The sequence below is a fragment of the Panthera uncia genome, chromosome C2 (assembly GCF_023721935.1).
Source record: "Panthera uncia isolate 11264 chromosome C2, Puncia_PCG_1.0, whole genome shotgun sequence".
NCBI lineage: Eukaryota > Metazoa > Chordata > Mammalia > Carnivora > Felidae > Panthera > Panthera uncia.
Window position 1 is genome coordinate 54621268 of NC_064810.1, and position 24014 is coordinate 54645281.

Consider the following 24014-nt stretch of genomic DNA (forward strand, 5'->3'; position numbering starts at 1 on the left):
TGTCATACTCACTGACATATTCCTCTACAATCAGTCCCCAGTATTATTTTGTGTCTTCCATACTGAGCTCTGGCCAAGAGCCCTGAACTGGGAATGAGGCTTCAAAGCTGCATCAGCAAATACAAGAATGATGATCTATTGTCACATGCCCAAACCTGGCAGTTATGCCCATAAATCAGAGTCCAGGAGTTAGTTCTGCTCTGAGGTCTCCTCCTTCTTTCTGCTACACTTCCACCTTGGAATTAAGAATTTCTGGCTCAGAATTAAGGGAAGAATTTAAACCACTGGATCTTTCTGGAGTTTTCTGATGCCAACAGAGGCATCTGGGGTGTAACCCCAGCACTCCCTTTTGGCATCAAGTTTGGGCCAAGGCTCCATGATGTCTGAGCTTGCTTCAGTCCTGACAGGCTTTAGTGTTTTTGGTCCTCTGAGTTCTCATTTATCTCACTCTTCCGCCAGCAAGATGATAAGTTATGCTTACACAAATCTGGCAGGGGCCCAGCGTATTTGGGGGCTGTTATTTTTTGTTGGTGTGGAGCCCTGTCTACCTGCTCTTTGTGGGGTCTGGCCTGGAGGTCTGGTGCTAGGATTAGAGGTCTGGGCAATATGTGGATCAAGAGCTGGAAAACCTGATAAGTGAATGCAACCTTTGTTTTTGGAGAAAATTTTCATTAAGGTCAAAGGCATGCATGGCATTTAGAGCAGGAGTCAGAACCCAGGAAGTCAGGAGTTGAGTAGACCCTGAGACAAAGTGAGGGGTAGAAGCATAATTGGGAGCAAAGGAAGAAGGTCTAATAATGCAAAGGATGCAAATTTTGGCTAAAGGGCTCTGTTTGCCTGATACTTTGTAAAAATGAAGTTAGTCATCCACATTTAACTGTAGGATATTTCACATTCACATCCAGATTTCCATCTCCTCTTGAAGCACCACGTAAGCTCAGGTAAAATAAAACTATCCCATCTAGAGTTTTCCCTCCGACCACTTAATTTACCCCAGAGGAAAATACTCATTTCAGGTTTGCATTTTTTGGTCCTCAATTTCCATTTTCTTCACAAAGCATTTGCTAGAGTACAAAAGACACACTATTCTTTTCTCTGAGTTTTCTTCTTGAGGAATGGTTATTGTTTAAATCAAGGACACTACTTGAGAAAACAGAATTCTATCCAACATTCCTGATGCTGTCTCTTTCTATTTCACATTATGATTTTCTAGTTGCCAAAGTCTTTCACATGAATCCTACACTCGAGCCTGTTTTGGGGGGAGAAATAATATATAAAAGCCCATGCTTGGTCTTGGTGTCATCATTTTAAGGAGCTAACACAGGTTTTCCAAGAAATTTCTTTTTCTTTTTTTTTCTTTTTCTTTTTCTTTTTTTTTCTTTTTCTTTTTTTTTCTTTTTCTTTCTTTTTCTTTTCCTTCCTTCCTTCCTTCCTTCCTTCCTTCCTTCCTTCGTTTCTTTCTAAGGACTCCTTTTGTGTTCTGGTCCAAGATAGAGGTATAGGAAGTCCCTAAACTCACCTCCTCCACAGACATGCAAAATCTACACCTATTTATAGAGAAATTCCTCCTAAAGAACTGAAGGCTGATTGAACATCTTCTGCACAACAAAAGATAGAGAGACCACACAGAGAAGAGCAAGAGAGATGAAGACAAGGTAATGAAGGGAACCCCCATACTCAATGTTGCCAGCTGCAATGGGGAGAAATAGTACTGAGAGAAAATGAACAAATTTGTCTGCCCAGAGGCACAGAAGAAAAGCTGCAGTTTAAAAGAGCAAATGCTATATAAAGTAACCAGCACTCGAGTCCTGCTAAATGGTGGGGGAGCCGCTGGAACTCTCCCCTCACCGCCAGGGTGGGACTTGCATTGCAAGTCACAACTCCCCCAAGTGCCTGGCCCTCCCTATTTCCTTTCCTTGAGCCTTCCCCCTAATAAAAATCCCAGGGTTTTGAATCCCACCTTGGCAGCTGCAGCTCAGAGGACTCAAAATAGCACAAAAAGCTTTATTATTTTTCCAATGTGGAAGGATGCTGGCATAATAAACACAAACCCTTGAGAGTGTTACTGAATTAATAAGCAGTTTTTGGTTTTTATGTATTTATATTTACATCTCACATGTTTGCACTTCTTTTCAACCCTCCTGCTGTCAACCCTCCTCCAGACTTCTGTCATCTTTCTCCAGGGTCCTTGATCCCCCAAGGGTCTCCCTGAAAGTGTCCTTGCTCCCTCTACTTCATTCCCCAGATGGTACCCAGGGAATGCTTCCTAAATGCAAATCTGTAACCAACAAATCCTTTCCTAATTCTTTTAGTGAATGAGCAGGCCTTGGTAGGATAAAATTATTATGAATTTCTGTTCATAAGAAAGAAAAGAAATTTCTTTTCTTTTCTTTCATAAGAAAGAAAAGAATTTCTGTTCTTTTTCCCCTGGACCTTCAAACCTGCATTTCTGTACCTACTTGTTCTCCATTCCTGGATGAAATCTCCGGCAGATTCTGCAGCTCTTTTGACTACTCTAGGAATAACCAAATAGGCCTTTTGCTTTTGCAGGTAAAAGCTAGTTCCATCAAATTATTTCCCAACCCCGCCCCCCAACTAGGCCCACATAAGTTTGGAAGCCTCCCTGTGGGAGGGGCCTTTGCACTTACCTTCCCAGTCAGATTCTGTTCTACTCACCTTCAAGTCACATAAATGTCACTTCCACAGGGGAGATTTTTCTGTTTTCATCTTAACCTTCAACAAATGGTAAATATACAGTTATTTCTATGAATCGTTGTTTAATGTTTTCCTCCTCCACTAGACTATAATCCCCATGAGAGCAGAGAATATGTTTATTTTATTGGTGGCCCAGATCCTGGGCCCTTAATAATATTCACTCAATAAATATTTATTTTGATAAATAAATATGAAAAGTGTTTCTTAATGGGTACTGGAAAATATGACAACTATCTTGGAAGTGTAAAGGATGTTTAAAAGGGGCCCTTTGGGGTGCCTGGGTGGCTCAGTCGGTTAAGCGTCCAACTTCAGCTCAGGTCACGATCTCACAGTCCGTGAGTTCGAGCCCCGCTTCGGGCTCTGGGCTGATGGCTCAGAGCTTGGAGCCTGCTTCTGATTCTGTGTCTCCCTCTCTCTCTGCCCCTCCCCCGTTCATGCTCTGTCTCTCTCTGTCTCAAAAATAAATAAACGTTAAAAAAAAAATTAAAAAAAAAAAGGGGGGCCCTTTTTGGGACACCTGCGTGGCTCAGTTAAACATCCAACTTTGGCTCATGTCATGATCTCAGTCTGAGTTTAAGCCCCAGGTCCGGCTCTGTGCTGACAGCTCAGAGCCTGGGGCCTGCTTTGGATTCTGTGTCTCCCTCTCTCTCTGCCTCTTCACAGCTTGCTCTCTGTCTCTCTCTCAAAGATAAACATAAATTTTTTTAAAAAAGGGGTCCTTTTTTTACTGAAGTAGAGTGGACACACAATGTTACATTAGTTTCAAGTGTATAACATAGTGATTCAACAGCTCTATATGTTATGTTCACCACAAGTGTAGTTACAACCTGTCACCATATAACACTATTACTATATCATTGACTATATTCCCTGTGCTGTACCTTTCATCCTGTGACTTACTCATTTCATCACTGGAAGTCTGTACCTTCCACGCCCCTTAACCCATATGCCCATCCCCAACCCCCTCCCCTATAACAACAACCAGTTTGTTCTCTGTATCTGTGGGTCTGATTCTGCTTTTTTGGCTTATTCATTTGTTTTGTTTCTTAGATTCCATATATAAGTGAAATCCTATGGTATTTGTCTTTCTCTTATTTCACTTAGCATAATACCCTCCAGGCCCATCCACGTTCTGACAAGTGGTAATATCTCATCCTTTTTATGACTAATATTCCATTACACACACACACACACACACACACCCACCCACCCACCCACCCACACACACACACAGCTGTGTCTTCTTTATCCATTCTTCTAACCATGGACTCCAGTATCTTAGCTATTATACATGATAATGCAATAAACATAGGGGTACATATATCTTTTCAAATTAGCGTTTTTGTTTTCTTGGGTAAATACCCAGAATTCAATTTTTAAACAAACTACATACTGCTTTTCACAGTGGCCGCACCATTTTACATTCCCACCAACAGTACACAGTTTGCTTTTTTCTATATATCTTTGCCAATACCTGTTATTTCTTATGATTTTTTAAAGTTTATTTATTTTGAGAGAGAAAGAGAGAGTAAGTGGGGAGGGACAGAGAGAGAGGAGGAGAGAGAATCCCAAGCAGGCTCCACACTGTCAGTGCAGAGTCCAATGTGGGGCTTGAACTCATGACAGTGAGATCATGACCTGAGCTGAAATCAAGAGCTGGACGCTTGATTGAGCCACTCAGGCACCCCTCTTTCTTACCTTTTTGATACTATCCATTCTCACCAGTGTGAGGAAGTATGTCATTGTGGTTTTGATTTGTATTTCCTTGATGATGAGTGATGTTAAACATCTTTGCTTGTGTCTTTTGGCCACTTGTATGTCTTCTTTGGAAAAATGTCTGTTTAGGTTCTTATATGACTGTTTCTTTTGGTATTGAGTTGTATAAGTTCTTTATTTTGGATAAGAATTCCAATATCAATATATTGATATATATTTGATCTATTTCTATCTTTATGTCTGTTAATATTTGCTGCATATATTTAGGTGCTGTTATGTTGCATAGGTATTTACAATTGTTATATCCTCTTTTTGGATTGATCTCTTTATCATTATATAGTGCCCTTTGTCTCTTGTTATAGTCTTTGTTTTAAAATCTATTTTGTCTGATATAATTATTGCTACTGTAGCTTTTTTTTTTGCTTCCATTTGCATGGAATATCTTTTTCCATTATTTTACTTTTTGTCTGTATGTGTATTTAGGTCTGAAGCAAGTCTCTTGTAGGCAGTGTATAGATAACTCTTCTTTTTTTAACCAGTCATCCTATTTCTTTTGACTAGAACATGTAGTCCATTTACATTTAAAATCATCATTGATAGGTATATACTTATTGCCATTTTATTTATTGTTTTCTGGTTGTTTTTTCTAGGGCTTCTCTCTTCCTTTCTTCTTCACTTGCTCTCTTCACTTGTGGTTTGATGGCTTTCTTTAGTGTTATACTTGAATTTCTTTCTCTATTTTTGTGTATCTATTACAGGTTTTTGATTTGTGCTCACCACTGGTTTCATACATAATATCCTATGTGTATAGCAGTCTATATTAAGCTCATGGTCACTTAAATTTGAATACATACTAAAAGCACTAAATTTTTACTCCCTTCTCCATGTTTTATGTATATGATGTAATATTTTACATATTTTCATTTTGTGTATCTCTTGACTAATTTTGTAGATATAATTGATTTTATTACTTTTACATTCTAAATACACTGGCTTTATCAGTGATTAATCTACTACCTTTACTACATGTTTAATTTGATTTGTGAATTTTTTCCTTTTATAATTTTCTTACTTTTAGTTTGGCCCTTTCTTTGCACTTAAATAATTCACTTTAACTTTTTTTTTTTGTAAGGCTCGTTTCATGGTAATAAAATCCTTTAACTTCTGTTTGTTTGGAAAACTCTTTATCTCTCCTTCAGTTTTGAATGACAACCTTGCTGGATAGAATATCCTGGATTGTAGGGTTTTTTTTTTCTTTTCAGTACTTTGAATATACCCTGCCACTCTCTTCTGGCCTGTGAAGTTTTTCCTGAAAAATTAGCTGACAACCTTATGGGATTCCCCTTGCATTTAACTGTTTCCTTTTGATGATTTTAAAACTCTATTATTATTTTTTGCCATTTTGATTATTATGTGTGTTGGTACTGACCTCCTTGGGTTAATCTTGTTAGGAGCTCTCTGTGATTCCTGGGATCTGTGTGTCTGTTTCCTTCTTCAGATTAGGGAAATTTTCAGTATTATTTCTTCAAGTAAGTTTCTTCCCCCTTCTCTCTTTTCTCCTTCTGGGATCCCTATAATGTGAATGTTTTGTGCTTGATGATGTTACAGAGTTCCCTTAACCTATTCTCATTTTTTATTATTCTTTTTTTTTTCTTTTTGCTGTTCAGCTTGGTTGCTTTCGATTACCCTGTCTTCCAATTGCTGATCCATTCTTTCACATTTTCTAATCTGTTGATTTGCTCTCAGTATAGTTTTTTCATTTCAGCCATTGAATTCTTCAGCTCTGGCTGCTCTTTTTTATGTTTTCTATGTCTTTGCTGAGGTACTCATTGAGTCTATCTATTCTTTCCTCAAGTTTAGTATTTTTATGACCATTACTTTGAACCCTTTATCAGGAATATTGCTTATCTCTGTTTCATTTAGCTTTTTTACTGTGATTTTGTTTTATTCTTTCATTTGGAACATATTCCTCTGTCTCCTCATTTTTTCTAACTCTCTGTGTTTGTTTCTATGTATTAGGCAAGTCAGCTATGTCTCCTGATCTTGAAAATAAATAATGGTCTTATGTAGAAGAAGTCATGTGGTACCCTGTAGTGCAATCCCCCTGGTCACCAGGACCAGGTACTACAGGGTGTTCCCTCTGTGAACTGTGTGTGTCTTCCTGTTGTGGCTGAGCTGTGACTGCTTTGCCTGCTGTGGGCACACTGGGCAGGGTTTTCTCTCTGCATTGTTGAGAAGAGTGGCTGCAGCTGGTTGCAGGTTGGTGGGCAGGGCTAGCAGTCAGCCTTGCTGTCTGAATTAGCCTCTGTGCTACAGTTTTATGTGCATTGAAGGGCAGGCCTTGCTCCCTGCACAGCCAGTTAAGAGGCCCAGCTGTGGGAACTATAGATGCATTGGTGTGTGTGTTATCTCCCTTTCACTTGGGGCAGGAGTTACTTTGGAGTGGTGCTGGTCCCAGTCAGGGATGTCTGCTAGGTGTGGTGGAACAGGAGCTGCTTTGGTGGGATGCTTGAAGAGGTGGGTGGGTTGGGTGGTGTGGGTACATCATGTGGGGGCAGGGCACATGATGCTAGCAAGATAGGTGGAGATTGTTAGTGCTGGCTCCTGCTAGTGTTTGGCTATCTGGGCTGGGGGAGGGGGAAATGGCACCTGCCAGCACTTTTGCTCCTGGAGAAATCTCCTGCAGATCCCTGTCCCTCCAGCACACATTCTAAGATTACTCAATAGCTCACTATATACATATATGCCAGGTGCTTTTCAAACTGCTACTTATGTGCTGTGTCGTGGGCTTAGCTATTTGGTATGCTGGCTCTTTAAAGGGCGGGAACTGGGTTTTCTTATCATCCTCCTGCTCTCCCAGAGTTAAGTCCTGCTGAAAGCTCCTGGAGTTAAGCTCTACTGGTTTTCAGAGCCAGGTTTATGGGGACTTGTCTTCCCAGTGCAGGTCCCTAGGTTGGGTGGTATCCAGTGTGGGGTATGATCCCCTCACTCCTCTATGCTTTCAATGTCCCTTCTGTTTGCGATTAGTCACACCCAGGGTTTGGTTCCCAACAACATCTCCACACCTCCTACCCTTTTCGATGTGGCATTCTCTCTATGACTAGCTGTAGAAGGTGTTTTCTGCTAGTCTTCAGGTCATTTTCAGAGTAAGTTGCACAGGTGTAGCTGTTGCCTTGGTGTGTGCATGGGATGAGGTGAACTCAGGATCCTCCTACTCCACCATGTTTCTGGTTCCCTCCTTGAATGAAATTATATAAAAGTTTATTTTGAATGCAGAAGTAGAACAGTGAAAATAGCAGACAAACTGCATATCAAAAGGGGAACAACATTGCTTGAGGTGGGAACTAATTAGAAGAATGTTTTATTTGCTGATATACATATTCTTTCTTTGCTATTTCAAGTCTTAGAAAATAAAATAATGAACTATTTATGCTCAATAACTATTGTCTTCCAAATTTCAACCAGGGCAGGTCTTGTGTTGAGATATAGGTACTGAAAAAGAGATGGGGGTTAGAGAATCTACTCTGGAAGCAATAGCCTCAGAAACTACAAGAGATTCCAGATTAGTTTCAAGTGATCTCATATGCTTTCATCTGTGTGAAAGCCTTTTCTGACTGCTTCAAAGGAATTACCATTAGCACAACATTTGAATATAAAGTTCAGTGTCTGTCTTTCCCCCCCCCTCCAAAATATTTTGGAATCTCTTTCCATAACTGGGACATCACCATTTCTGCATCTCTCACTTAGCTGAATATCACACAGTCCCCTTGAGGATTGTTATTAAAACAATTAACAATTTACGAAATCACAGAATTTTGAAAAAAAAGGATATAGGCCAATTTTCCTCTTGATTTAAAATTATTCACAAATAGAGTTTTTGGATCAGCTGGAGCTTCCTCAGCACTCGGTCACATTTACCACTATGTTTGTACCACAAGTCAACTTATTCTAGAAGATCTTGGTTTGGTCACATCACTCTTTATAAACATAGAAAGCCTCTCTAACTCTCACCACAAAGATGATTTATTATTACTTATGATAAACACGTAATATTTGCATACTGTGAAGTATTTAAGTAAATCACATTAAGATAGGTGGACAGCATTCTCAGAAGATAATTGTAACATATTTAAACAAATAGAACATGTAATTCTTGCACTGTTCCTGTAAAAAAAATCATTTCTTCATCCAAAACTAGGTTTGGTTACTAACTGTCTGTGATGATGGAAATATTCTGTAATACCTGTACTGTTTAATACACAATACATAAATTCAGAGAAAAGTGAGCCAGCCTTGAATGCTTCATTCATTCATTCATTCATTCATTCATTAGCTGAGAGTCTTGTTTGGCTCAGGCACTGGACACACAATGTCAGGCAAGACACTGCCCCTACCCATAAGTTACATGAGTTGATAACTCATCAGACAAGTGGGATACTATACAATGAGTTGGTTGCAGGGTACTGAAAAAGGGCACAGAGAGACAGACATCTAACCCAGATGAGTAAAGGGGGTTGGTGATTTACAACTTGGAGCATGTTATGCACTTCAATTAATTTTTCATAGTAGATAGGCCTCATTCTCATTTTTTAAATGAGGGAACTTAGTTTCAAAAACCTCTGTGATTTACCCCCCCCCCCCATGAAATCTATCCAACCAGATTTTGTTGCAAAATTCATATGCTTTCTATTATCCAAAAATGCTAATCAGCAGCTCTTCAAAGAAGATTTTCAAAACCACCTAATTTCTATACTTTTTACTACAAAAATAAAGAAGGGATTTTTGAGTAAGATTAAGGGTGAGGCAACTACTACAGTATTCTATATTAAATTAAATCCACAAATGATTAATGGTATATGCATAAGTATATCATTTATAATTGATTAAATTTTATGTTTGTGGTTATTCTATCAAAAAATAGTGGACATTATACATTATGAATGTGGTTAGGAGGCAGTAATTCAACTTAAGTAATTTCTACTCATAGAATATTTCTTGGGAAGTTTAAGGAACCAAGTTTTTTCATATGTCTTCATGAGAACACTTCAGTATAGTCTTTTTATATTTCCTCATGAAAGCACTTGCTTTGACGTTACACCTTAGTCTCTGGTGTCATTCCCTAAATCAGTTGTTCCTTTTTTTTTTTTTTTTTCAATTTTTCCATCTGCTGTTTAAACCTCACCCTACATTTGGGAAACTGCACATAACTTGTTCATCACATAACTCACTAAATGAGACTGAACACTTTGCCCAGATGATTTTTTTAAGAAGTGGGTGAAATGTTCAATTTATCAATATATTTCATTTTTGTCAGGGAAGCATCCTTCTCATCAAATTAGGCTTGTGTGTTGCTCATTATAAAATGTCACCAGAAATTGTGTGAATGGACTGAATCTTTACCAAGGATTCAGCCATGATTGATTGTGGATTGACCGGGAGTCTAAGGCAAAATGGAAAATACCCTTTACGATATTTGCTGAATGAAAAATTTTAATCTCCTTCCCACTTTTCTCAGTTGTTTTTTTTTTCAGTAAAACCAATGCTGACATGCAACAATTGCTTATATATATTGAAAATTTTGAATTTTACAATTTCTCAATTGTAAGGCTTCTCTAAATTCTTGATATTCAGGACATAAAATATGAGGACAGATTCACTCAGATTTTAGCTAAGTATTCTCCCTTTATACCTATACTACTGAAAAGTGAGTTTGTGGGGCTCAATTCTTGAGTTTTGCAAAGCTACATGATGGAAGAGTTTATTAAAACAAACATCTTTCTTCAATGAATTCTTAGAAACAGGGAAATTAAGCAAGAATCTAAAGGTAAGTAGAAACCACAGATAGTTAAAACAATCTTTGAATGGCAGAAATCAAGTTTCTAAGAAAGGAAGGTGGGAGGAAAGGGATAGATAAAGAACAAACATTTTTATTTTTGGCACCTGTATGCTCAGAAAAGGAAGAAAAAAGCAGATTAAATTTGTGACAGTTTCATTGTCTGTTGGGCCACAAAGTCAGTACTAGGCCTACCAGAGAATATAAGCTACCTTTATTATCATCTTTCATGGCTCAATATGCTGTATGGGTTCAGCTACATGGCTCTCATTTGGGGTTGCTCATGCAATTGCAGCCAGATGTTGGCATCAAAGATTGAACTGGGCTAGGTTCTCAATAGGGCTTGCTTGCATTGCTGGCCATTGACTGGGAGCTTAGATGGAGCTGTTAACTGCAACACTGCATGTTCTTCTTCATGAGCTTGCCCTTTTCTCAGCATGGTAGCTGGATTTAGAAATAGAGTTTTACAGGAGAAAGTATTCTAAGAGGCTCAGGAGGAAGCTGCAAGGCTTCCTATGACTAGTCTTGAACATGCATAAGATCACTTCCACCACTTCCTATTATAATCAAATAAGTCACTGAGGTCAAACCAGATTCAAGAAGGTGGAAACTTATGGTAAATGGCAAGGTCACAACACAGAAGAACATGCTGATTAAACAGAGCAAAGAAGAAGTGGATAGTAGGAAGACAGATTTTATTATATCCATCTTTGGAAAATACAATTTGTCACAGTCTTCTATCTCGACACAATTCACATCATTCTCACAAGCAAAATATAATTACTCCCATGTCCCATCGGCTCCCAATCCAGATCTTGTCATGATATCAAGTTCAAGGGAGGATAAGACTCCTCAGCTCTGGATACAGCTCTTAAGCACAGTTCTTTGGGAATAGTTCTTTTCTAGCTTCTGTATCTTCTCCTCTACTTTGCTTCTGCCTGCTAGCAGCTATATACCTAACCACCCCCCCAGAGTAGTAGTGCAGGTAGAGAGAAAGGAGAAGGGGTACAGAATGTTGACATCTAGAACTGCCCTAAGAAAGCTTTGTCCTCCTTGGGCCTGGCAGATGTTTAACACTGCCTCTTTCTCTGTGTGCGCTTTGTGGAGTCTCCAGTCTCTTATTTTGGGCCCCTTCAAGTACCACTCTTGTGTCTGGGCTGTCCACTCCTCATATACTCAGTCTGTCAGTATCTTATTGTCTTCCTCACCAGCCCTTTTGGGCAGGAGTGAAAATGAGTGGCTTCTGATGTAGTTGAATTAAATAATACTTCTTCTTAGCCCATGTGATTTAACCAAAAATGATAAGGAGGCATATGTATTTAAGAACAAAGATAAAGTGTAACCAACCACCTTCTCTTCCATTTTCCCACCTCTGGTCTCATGGTAGAATGGTTTCACTGAAGGAACATTATTTCCTTTGGGAGAACATGCAGCTCACCGGGCATTCAGGAAGTGTTAATGGTTTATCCTTGCCCACAGCTCAACTCTACAGGCCTGATATCTCCTAACTTCTGGAGAGGTAGAGAAGTGGGTTTGGGTTTCAAAGAAGCATGAAAGAGAAGTGAATGTCATTAATTGTATTGGCTCTGGTATATATCCAGGACTCAGGACTTTTACAGGTTTCCCCATCTTCTATTTCCCTAGTTCCTAATCAACAAAACCACGTCTTCACTGAACAACACTCTCAAGGATCAGAGCAAAGATTGGGCTCACTTCTCATCACATTATTCCTCAAGGCCCAGGCAGAAGACTAGGATCCAATTATTAAATATTCAGTTACTTCATTTAATGGAAGTAATTTAATAAATTAGACAAAGTGGAATTTTAAGCCGAAAATACTAAACCAAAGATGGCTAATTTAAGTTATATTCATAAAAATGCAATCCATCAAGAAGATAAAATAGTGATGAAAGTTTTACATAGTGATTAACCTAGCATAAAAATATACCATGTTTTTTAAATGTTTATTTGTTTTTGAGAGACAGACAGATTGTGAGCAGGGGGAGGGCCAGAGAGAGAGGGAGACGCAGAATTTGAGGTAGGCTCCAGGCTCTGAGCTTTTAGCACAGAGCCCAATGTGGGGTTCCAACTCATGAACTGTGAGATCATGACCTGAGCCGAAGTTGGAGGCTTAACTGACTGAGCCATCCAGGTGCCCCTCATTTTTTGATTTTTTAGAAGTTTCTTAATTTTTCTTTATTCTGAGAAAGAGAGAGTGCACACAAGTGGGGGAGGGGCAGAGAGAGAGGGAGAGAGACAGAATTCCAAGCAGACACTGCACTCAGACAGTGCAGAGCCCAATAAAGCAGAGCCTCATGTGAGGCTTGAACTCATGAACCATGAGATTGTGCCCAGAGCAAAAATCAAGGGTTGGATGCTTAACCAACTGAGCTACCCAGGTGCCCCTCCATCAACTCATTTTTAAGTCCTTCCTCAAATACTAGTTTCTCAGTGGGATCTTCTTGTCACAAGGATTAAGCACAACATCTTACATATACCTTTGTCCTGGGCTTATTTCATTGTGCTTTCGGGTATAACTGATTATTTCCACATCTGCTTTCTGATAGATTATAAAGGCAGCAGCAATCTCATCTTTGTATTCCCAGTATTTACCCCAATTCAGGGTGGCTATGGGTGCTCAGAGAACAACTGTTGAAGAATAGTATGGCAATGAAGGTAGAACCCCCTTTATCAGTGTAGAGCAGGGACAGCAATAAGAACATTCTCTCATCTGTGAAGATTCATTAACACAGCTGAGGCACAACTGGGGAGAAGACGGTCTTCTCAGTGGCTAGCCCTTTGATCCCACATCAGAACCATTTTATGGAGATGATTTAATTGCTCTTAAAATATACTTGGGAGTGACTGGCTGGCTCAGTCAGTAAAGCATGCAACTCTTGCTCGGGGTTGTAAGTTCAAGCCCCATGTTGGGTGTAAAGATTACTTAAAAAAAAAAAAAAAGTACACTTACCTGAAGTGCTCTATCACTTCCCATCTGTGAAGGAAATGGTATCAGAGAGCAAAGTTAAAAGCAACTGAGTGGAGAACGTAGGGGGTTCAAGACATTTCAAGAGTGAGGTTGACAAGGAGAGGGTAAATACAGGCCCAGCCACAAAACATAGTGTTATTCCCCTACTGACTAAAATACAGCTTCCAGACAACCACTCAGGTGCGTGGGCGCAGACAGCCTCCACCTCATGTGCCTGTGTGGTTTGAGGTGCTCCCACCCACACTCGCTTTCTGGGAGCTGTCCTGTGCAGCTGAGAGTCAGCTGACCCAACAGCATTGCTGCCCCCTGAGACAATGGAGCAGAGAGTGGTGTGTCTGTCTAGGTGCTAGGCTTAGATCCTTCCTGTCACCCGGTCACTATGAAACTGGAATAGGGTTGGGGGAATGTCTCCAGAAGACTTACTAGCCACATTCAGCACACTGGTTTTGGAAAGTCTTCTGAGAAGCAACTTGTCACTGTGAGCAGGCAATATACTTGTTTACATAATCTGCTCCATGTCTCACTCAGCCCCCAGGTATGAGCACCCCCTTTACCTACGCACCTCCCGATTCTATAATGGTGGTGACAGATGGGAATTCTCATGAAAAATTCTACCAAGAAACTCGTATAAAACAAAAAGAAAATGAACAGGGGAGCGTGAGAGCAAAAGGGAAATGTGTATAAATTTAAATTAATTGATTCATCTAAGAAGTATTTGGAGGGCCTACAGGTGATGAATTCTTCCTAACTTGCTCTGGGAAGGCTTTTCAGAAACAAAGTCTAATGGAACCACCTCATGCAATGGTAAGGAGTTGGTAGTTTGATGTAGTCAAAGGGAAACAAGCTGGTGAAGAACCAGCCATAGCCAAATCATATCCTTGGGAGGAATTTGTTCCTTGTCATTTTCCATTCTTGTATGGAAAAAGCCCTAAGAAATAATAGCATGAAGTGGTCCCTTCTGAGGTGATATTTAAAAATCAATCCAGTATAAATCGATCCAATCCTGAAGCCCACATTGTCTGTCTTTGACAGCTAAAAGGTAATTTAAAAGATTTAATAATTTAATCAGTCTCTCAGTGGACCATGTAAGAGGGAAAGACTATTTTACTTTTTTTTTTTAAAGGCCATTTTTTAACTTTATTTATTTATTTTGAGAGACAGAGACAGTGTGAGTTGGTGAGGGGCAGAGAGCATCCCAAGCAGTCTCCACACTTGTCAGTGCAGAGCCCACCTCGGGGTTTGATCTCACAAACCTCAAGATCATAACCAGAGCCACAATCAAGAGTCAGTCACTCAACTGACTGAACCACCAAGGCACCCTTTAGAAAAGTCTATTTGAAAGCAAAGCAAGCATCTTTAAAAATCTTTCACTGTCACTCTCTCCTCTACATCTTTAACCCAAAGTATCTTCTCCCTTCGGGTCTCTCTCTTTCTGCATTCAATCCTCCCAAACTCCTCCCTTCCCCAACTCTTGATACTTCCCCTAAATGAACACAACTGTAGTCCCATTGTCCCTCTATCAATACCATTAATATCATCCATTTATTTAGAGCCAAGGAGTACTTAGGAGGTAATTCAAAACACAAAATCCTTAGAATCCTTAAGAAAGGATTAATATGTGAAAGCTCATGAATTAATCATTTGTTCATTACTAAAATACCTACATTTTGAAACTAAAAAGAAAACAAGAAACCTTGATGAGGAGTCATACCGTAAAATGCACAAACAAGAGAATAAAATTGCCCGACATTTTCCCTTAACATCAGTTTTGGGATTACTTTGCAAGGTGGGCCTTGTATAAGAGTATAAATCTGATAAGGCACTGTGCTATAGATAAGGCTGGATTCGAACAAGTAGCTGAGAGATAAAGTTTAACTTGAGCCTTCACCATTCGGCTGGATGACAATACAGACAGTGATGATATGGTCACTCTATTGTTTTTGTTCACTACATTTATACCAGTACCATCTGAAGTCAGGTTAATTTATAACGTACTTGATAAAATAATGGATGAAAATTTCAGCAGGAGATTCATTGAGCTTGCTGTTGGGTGGAACATACTTGCAGATGTGAGGAAAGTTGGAGTTAAATATATAAGGGGCAAAACTCCCCAAGTGGATGTTCACATGGCTACTGAGAATCCCGAATGTGGAAGCAACATACTTTGCCTCAAAGTCTGCCTTTCTATGTTCTACAGAGGTATAAAAATCATAAATTTAAAAGACTTACATGTGAATTTTTTAAAGTATTTTTTCACAAAGATATATGTTTTCTTGGCCAGGAAAAGTTGATGATTGGAGTTTTTAAACTGAAGGATGAATTGGTATTTTTTTCTTCATTAGTGAACTAAAAAGTCATCATGGCAAAGGGTAAAAGTAGGAAAGGTACATGAATTTATTTCTCACTTTAGGGATAAGTAGTCACTCACAAATTTAGCTTATTCAGCAGATGATTTTTCAAAGCCGAACCTTCAATACATAACTTCAGTGCACTGCAAAGGTATAGGGGCATAAGACAAAACAAATTCAAACCGGAAAACATTGAACAGTTACATAAGAGTTTTGACAATAGAGAAAATGGATTATTTGGAACTCTTACTTCATTTACAGGGTTGGATTTAAAAATGGTACTATCATTAGTCATCCTTCTTGGCTGAAAAGTACTTCTTTGAAGGATTAAAAGAGAATGATTGATGGATAAAAAATGAGCAACTCCGTTAGCCCATCATATGACACAGGAAATTGACTTCTCCATAAAAATGTACACATCCAAATTTCTGTTACCAGTTGCCTGAAATCCTTGTTCTTCAGAATCCTGGTCATCACCCCACAGTGATTTTCCTGACCTTGTTTACAAGCACTGAAGTGAACACTGTCATGTACCAGTGTCTAGGGCTTCTGAAACAACGTGTCAGTCTGGGGGGCTTAAACAACAGAAATTTATTTCATCACATTTTTGGAGCTAGAGGTCAAGGTGTTGGCACAGCTGATTTCTTCTGAGCCCCCCCCCCCACCCCTTAGTTTGCAAACGGCTGTCCTCTTCCTGTCTTTACATAGTGTCCCTTCAGTGTATGTCTCTGTCCTAATCTCTTCTCATAAAGACACCAGTCATATTGGATTAGGGGCCATTCATATGACCTCATTTTCCTCAATTCCTCATTTTACTTAATTACCTCTCTAAAAGGCCAATTCATTCTATTTATCAGCATATTAAAAGAAAAAGGCATTATGACCAAGTATGACTTATCTCCAGAATATAAGCATCACTCAATATTAAGGAATTTGTTAATTTACCATATTAATAGATCAGAGGGAAAAATCATTTCACTATCTCCAAACATATTGAAAGATCTTTGGGAAAAAAAAAGATGGACATCCACTGCTGATAAAAACTCTCAACAAAATAGTAAAAATGATGAAAAGCATATACTTTGGTACTTATAGTAATAATTTTATTTAATGGAGAAACTCTAGAGGCTTTCCCAGTAAAGTCAGGAACAAGGCAACTTATGAACAAGTAATAGAACATTATTTCTATTGCTATTTAGCAATATATTGGAAGCTTTAAACTAGCAATATTATATTTCTTAATGTAGGTCACTACAAGGGTAATGATTTTATAATAATTCTCTAAATTGTACATGTGTGCTTTGTACACTCTTTTGAATATGCATTATACAATAAAAGGTAAAGAATATAACATTAGAAAGCCATATATACATACATTTAAAAAAGCTATCTGATATAATTTATGTCCATTTGTACATTTAAGATTTGTGGCTGAAGGACATAAAACCAGGCATTTTCAGCAAATGAAAGGAAGCCCTGTAGATGTAAAACATACAGCATGAGATGTAAAATGGTTCTGTGGCCTTTTTATTGCTGGTGATAAAAATCTAAATCAATGGCTGTTGATGTATTGTCAAGAAAAACAGCACAAATATTTTAAGATTTAAGTATGAAACTTTCATCTGCCAAAGACAGGCAGTGAAAGTTAAATTCAGGTTTCAGCTTCAACATTTAAAGAGCTTGGAGGTCATTACTCCAAGCTGCCAAGAAAATCAACACCTTTTCTTGGAGCCATCGGTGAACTGAGTTTACAGTACAAAACACTGCCCTGAAATCTGGAGAGGGGTAAATCCAGCGTCACGGTAAAATTTGCTTACCTAGAGTAGAGGCCACTAATGGCATAAAGTGATAGAAATATTTAAATGGTAGTTTTAATGGATTGCTAGAAGTTGACTATGGATTAATATGAGAGCGAGTAACTCCTGATGGTCTAAGTTTTAGTGGGTACTCCTAAACACACTTTTGTGTACTTTACATCCAGGGACCCTAACATGTTCTCATAGTAAAGATCGGAGAAAGATAACCCTTTTGGCTTTGGCAAGGAGAGTAGAAGAATAATTTGTGTGAAATACACCTGTCTAGAATCTTCCTCCTAACAAAAGTCTACTTTTCATGGGGACAAAACCAAAAAACAAAACAAAACAAAAACCTTTAGCAAAACCGGTTCCAGAACTCTGGCAGAAAGACATTCCTCTCACTCCAGTCCCATCTAGCCCCCCTGCCTCACCTAAGGAAGGTGGCAGGGGCTTGGGTGGGGAGAGCTATACAAGAAGAATCACTTGTGAAAGTCACAAGCCAGAGATGCAGCTCACTGAAAGGCTGAGACTTAATTGGAGGGTTATAGAATGCCCCTCACCAACACCTTACCACCACACCAACAGGGCTCCAAAAGAACGGCAGTAGATTACAGCTGAAAGACCTAGGAGACGCAGATTCCATTGGAAGTGGAGTACTTAGGGAAGCTGGAGTCAACATGGGAGACAGAAGTGGGGACACTAAAGAAATCGGATGCTCTGTCAGCTACAGAAAACATTAAATAACGCCCAACTCCTAGTCGAGTTCACATAAATCCTCACATTGAAGGCTTATTTAGCTGAGTTTCTATTTCCCAATACAATACATTTGGCTTTCAAAAAGACATGACAAAAGCCAAGGGAAAAAAAAAAAAAACAGCCTAAAAAGACAAATCATCAGAACCAGATTCAAATATGACAAAGATGTTGGAATTATTAGAAAATTATAAAATAATTATGGTGAATACGTTAAAGGTTTTAATGGATAATGTAGACAACATGCAAGAACAGATGGATGGATAATTTAAGCAGAGGATGGAAATTCTAAGAATCAACAGAAAATGCTAGAAAAACTTGACATAGCTGAATAAACAATCGGTGTGCCTGAAGACAGGTTACTAGAAAATTCCCAAGATGAAATGTATGTAAAGAGAATATGGAAGAAAATGAAACAGAATGTTAAAGAACTGTAAGACAAGAAGAAAGAGAAGAAGGAATCGAATATTTGAAATAATGTCATGGAGAAGTTTCCAAAATTAATGACAGACACCAAGTCACAAATTCAGGAAGCCCAGAGAACACAAAGCATGATAAATATCAAGAACTACACCTAGCTATATGGTAGTCAGACTGCAGAGAACCAAAGACAACTTGAAAATCTTTTTTTTTTAATTTTTTTTTTAATGTTTATTTGAGACAGAGAGAGACAGAGCATGAGTGGAGGAGGGGCAGAGAGAGAGGGAGACACAGAATCCAAAGCAGGCTCCAGGCTCTGAGCTGTCAGCACAGAGCCGGACGTGGGGCTTGAACTCACAAACCGTGAGATCATGACCGGAGCTGAAGTCGGTCACTCAACCGACTGAGCACCCAGGCACCCTCAACTTGAAAATCTTAAAAGGAGCCGGGAGGAAGAAAGCAAACAAAAACCCACCTTACCTATGGAAGAACAAAGATGAGAATGACAGTAGACTTGTCAGAAAACAGGCAAGCCAGAGGAAAATATAATGAAATACTGAAAGTGTTGAAAAAAAAGCCTTCAACCTGGAATTCTATACGTGGTGAAATTATACTTTAAAAGTGAAGGAGAAATAAAGACTTTCTCAGACAAATAAATATGTGGTAAATTCATCACCAGCAGACCTACTGTGCAAGGAATGTGAAGAGACTTTTTTCCAGGCAGAAGGAAAACCATATGGGTCAGAAACTTGGATTTACATAAAGAAAGGAAGAGTTTTAGAGAAGGAATAAAAAACATTTCCTGGATGCCCAGTGAGTTGTATGTTCTCCTAAAGGAAACAATGAAACCATTCTACCATGAGAGGAGAGGTGGGAAAATGGGAGGGAAGGTAGTTGGTTATACTTTATCTTTACTCTTAAATAAATATGTCTCCTTATCATTTTTGGTTGAATCATGTGGGCTGAGAAAAAGTGTTATTTAATTCACCTACATCAGAAGCCACTCATTTTCACTCCTGCTCAAAAAGACTGGTGAGGAGGGCAGTAAGTGTATGTGAGTGTGTGAAGAGTGGACAGCCCAGACACAAGAGTGGTAGTCCAAGGTAAAATACAGTATATTTTTATTCTTCTTTTAAATGTTTATTTATTTTGAGAGAGAGAGGGGCAAAGAGAGAAAGAGAGAGAATCCCAAGTAGGCTCCATGTTGCTGTCAGTGCAGAGCCTGATATGGGGCTCTATTCTACAAACTGTGAGACCATGACTTGAGCTGTTAAATCAAGAGTTGGATGCTTGACTTACTGAGCCACCCAGTGCCCAAAATATTTTTTTATTCTTAATTGATCTAAAACATAAGTATTTAGAACAATGATAGTAATAATGTATTGGGTATTTATAACACTATGGGGAAATAAATGGATGACAGTAATGTCACAAGGGGTGAGAAAGGGGAACTGGGAACATTCTTGTTCTAAGTTTCCTGCACTACACATGAAGTGGAATAGTTCTTTTAAAGGCAGATTTAAACTGAGAACAAACTGAGGGTTGATGGGGGGTGGGAGGGAGGGGAGGGTGGGTGATGGGTATTGAGGAGGGCACCTTTTGGGATGAGCACTGGGTGTTGTATGGAAACCAATTTGACAATAAATTTCATATATTGAAAAAAAATAAAGGCAGATTTAGTTAAAAATGTATATTACAAACTCCAGGGTAAACAATACATTTATTTTTAAAAAGTATAACTGGCATGCTAAGAGAGGAGTGAAATTGAAAATACTTACAAAACACTCAATTTGAAGCACTGAAGGCAGAAATAGAAATCTCTGGCAATTAATAGGAAACAGCTCCAAAATTGGCTGATATTAATCCGTGTATCTCAATAATCACTTTAAAAGTGATTGGTTTAAAGGCACTCACAAAAAGACAGAGACTGTCAGGGTAGACTAAGAAGCAATACCCAACTATATGTGGTCTAGGAGAAATCATTTCAAATATAAAGACACCAATAGATCAGGGTAAGAGTTGGAGAAAGATAAACCATGAAGGCACTTATAATTGTGACAAAGGTACCGGTGTAATGTAGGACTATAGGGGAATCTGGGTGTGAGGCATGTGAAAAGTCTCTGTGCTATTTTTGTCCTACTTCTATAAATCTAAAAGTCTTCAAAAATTAAGTTTACAAAAAATAGGCATATAATAAATTATTTGAGTGAGAAACAAAGCAAAAGTGTTAAATGTAAAATTAAAGTTAAAAATAAAATACTCTTGAATTAAAAAAAAAAAAGGAGTTGCTCTAAAATGTGCATCTTAAAGATCACAGCATCTCAGGGCGCCTAGGTGGCTAAGTTGGTTGACTTCGGCTCAGGTCATGATCTTACAGCTCCGACCATGTCAGGCTCTGTGCTGACAGCTCAGAGCCTGGAGTCAGCTTCCTCTGTCTCTCTCTGCCCCTCTCCCGCTCATGCTCGCTCACTCGTGCGCTCTCTCTCTCTCTCTCTCTCTCTAAAAAATAAATAAACATTAGAGAAAATATTTTTAAAAAAAGATCACAGCATCTCTTTAGCTTGTTGGGCTAAATATATATATAATTCAAAAACCAGTCTTCCATAAAATCTGCTTATTGTTCACCAAGAACTGATACTAATTTACCCATTTCTATACATCTGAATTTCAGGAAAGATAAAATTCAAAAGTATGTAACAAAATGAAGTCCATTATAACATTTAAATGTAAGACAATAAGTCACTGTATAATTTAGGACTGTCTAGGTTTAGTACTTTGATTTAGCACTAAATCCATTCTGTTAGCAAATGAACACTGGGCAGCTCCCATGTTAATGGAACTGTTTCAGGCATTATGGAGAACCACAAAAATACAAGAGAAATAGTCTGTGCCCTAAGAAGTTTACACAATACAATTTAAAGGCCTTTATATACAACTTCTATAATATTTATCCTTTCCTACAAATCCAGGTTCTTTTTATACTAATAGAGTCACTAAATAAGTTGGAGACTTTGCCTCACAAGGTTTTGTTAGACAATGAGTTTGTGCGTTCACCTGTAAGGGAGAAACAGTATTGATTTCCTCTAACCACGTGATAGCTCAGCTGACATTGAGCTATTAATACAGCTGTTTAATTTTAAAAAGTTTATCTACATTTGCTTACCTAAAACTATTTTCTCATTTTTCTTTTGGACATAATTCAGTGTTGTTCAAATACGTGGAAAATACGTTCTAAAACAGCTGTGAAATGCCAATATTTACCCTTAGCCACAATTCTCCAAATGATTTGTTAGCCTTTTATATTGTCTGGATGGTTCTAAGTGCTTCAGTCTGGCAACTTTTTGATATCAAATGAGGACATGGATTATGAGCAAAGTGATATCCCTATGCTGTGATCTCTTTCACGCAAATAGTTTTGCTTTTATTAATAATGGGGCAATATTGAGCTTATTGTAGAATTATTGATTGCTAGCAATTTGTTTTGATATTTCTAATAAAAGTCTTCACTGATAGAAGAATGATGACAAACAGGAACAACGTGTGTGAATATTTACTAGAACACTTAACAAGGGGTGGCTCTCAAGTATTTAAATGAAAATAGGCAAAAGAGCCTTTTTAAAAATTTAAGTCTTTCTATAGTGAGAACAGGCTAAAGTGGAAAGAGTTTGTACCAATGTATGCAAAGCACTTCAATAAGACTAAATGAATAGTAACTGTACACATAACACTTATATGCTCCTTCCTTCTCTCCTCTTTTTGTCTAGAAATGTAGATGCTTAAAAATCATCATCATTAGTGTTGTTGTTTGCTAACTTTGTAGAGCTTTCTTGGAAATGATGCCAGTTAAGACTCAGTGGTGGCAAGAGGAGGGTGAGGGGCAGAGTGGTGGTTTCCCACAGGAAATCCATCTTGCAGCTTGTAGTAAAACTGATTTCAAGGGCAGGTTAATGAGATTACAGCTTGCTAATCATCCTGAAACACATCCTTTGCCATTTCCAAACAAGATGGCAATTATCAGGCAGCTTTATCTCATAACACCAAAAGATCTGAGGCCTATCTTTCAATACTGCTGTTGCAAATGTACTTACACATACAGTTCACAAAGAGTTTCAGAAACTGAATGGGTCTGGTAGGATGGAACACCAACCCCACTCGAGTGAAAACCATGCAAGCTCTTTTGGAGTATTCACTGTAGATGAAATCATAGGGAAAATCCCTTCTCTCAAAGTATACTTGCTATTCAATGTAGCAAATACGTAAGAGAATAGTGTGAAATCTTTGAGCTGGGCACTTTGAGGAATACAAAGATAAATAAGTAAGACCTGCAAGCTGTTGGCCATAGCTAAAGAGAAGAGATTAAATGATTGGCAGTGGGAGATGGAACAATTGTTATAACGTAGAAAAATGAAGCTTTTGCTTCCCCACCCCCCCATCCTTAGCTATCAGATGACATTTTGTCTACCTCCACAAATACCCAGGTGACTACACTGCCCACAGCTCTCTACTACAGAGCCACATCCAAACCCAATATCACCTGTCTCCAGAAAAGCCTTCCATCTCAAACTGCTCCTCCCTCTCCATAGCTAACCAGGCACAAAATCACTAAAGGAAACACCAGTTACTTTATCCCAGCTTACAGAATTATTCAGCCACATCTATGCATCCATGCTGAGTTCTACAGAGCAGTTTCCACTGGGACTTGTAAGACCAAAACTGATGACTCTCATCCTGGGGTTAACAGCAAAATTCTTGCTGAGTCTTTGAGGCAGTGGTTCTGGATGCGTAGGGTAGTGGGTTGGGGAAATCTCCGAATGGTGTTCCTTTGACTTTTGAAATCTCTTAGTCAAATTAAGACAATGAAAATCATACTTGTGCTTAATAGGCAAGCCTGTTAAATCATGTCTTGCCCCACACTTCCCACAGATGGCAATCTATATTTGTTGAATGAATAAATGCATGAATGAATGAATACAAAGAGCAACTGGGCTACCTCTAGGAACAGCAATCATAATATTTGTTGTTATCCTCTCCTGCATTCTAGGCTGTTTTGAAGTAAAAGGAAAAGCATGTATTTCCTGTGGGAAATTTATACCGGATATCCAACTAAATGACGGAATGTCATTCAGGACTGCTGGTTATAATGGTTACTTTTTAAAATCAACAGGTATTTGCAGAGCACTTCCTATGTGCAATCACTCTCTAGATACTGGGGAAGCAGGGCTGAAGAAGACGGACATGGGGCCTGACTTCCTGGAGCCTAGAGACTTGTGGAGGAAAGTAGACATAAACAAAAACATAAGCAAAATAATTTCCATTCTAATGTGTTGCACAGGAAATAGGATATAATAGAGTAGAGTGTACCTGGGGAGATGAGTGTCCTACTTCAGCTAGAGTTCTAAAGGAAGGCTGTTCTGAATATTTAAATTTGAGCTGAGCCACTGAGG

General features: G+C 38.7%; 1 long non-coding RNA gene across 1 annotated transcript in view; it reads right to left on the reverse strand.

Annotated features, from left to right (window-relative positions):
* The window catches only part of LOC125920931 (uncharacterized), a 30146-nt gene that overhangs the window by 3084 nt on the left and 3048 nt on the right, over positions 1-24014 (reverse strand). The window contains exons 2-3 of the long non-coding RNA XR_007457257.1: positions 7504-7669; positions 2677-2733 (exon numbers count right to left, since the gene is read on the reverse strand). This is a non-coding gene — a long non-coding RNA (uncharacterized LOC125920931). The remainder of the gene's footprint in view (positions 1-2676; positions 2734-7503; positions 7670-24014) is intronic.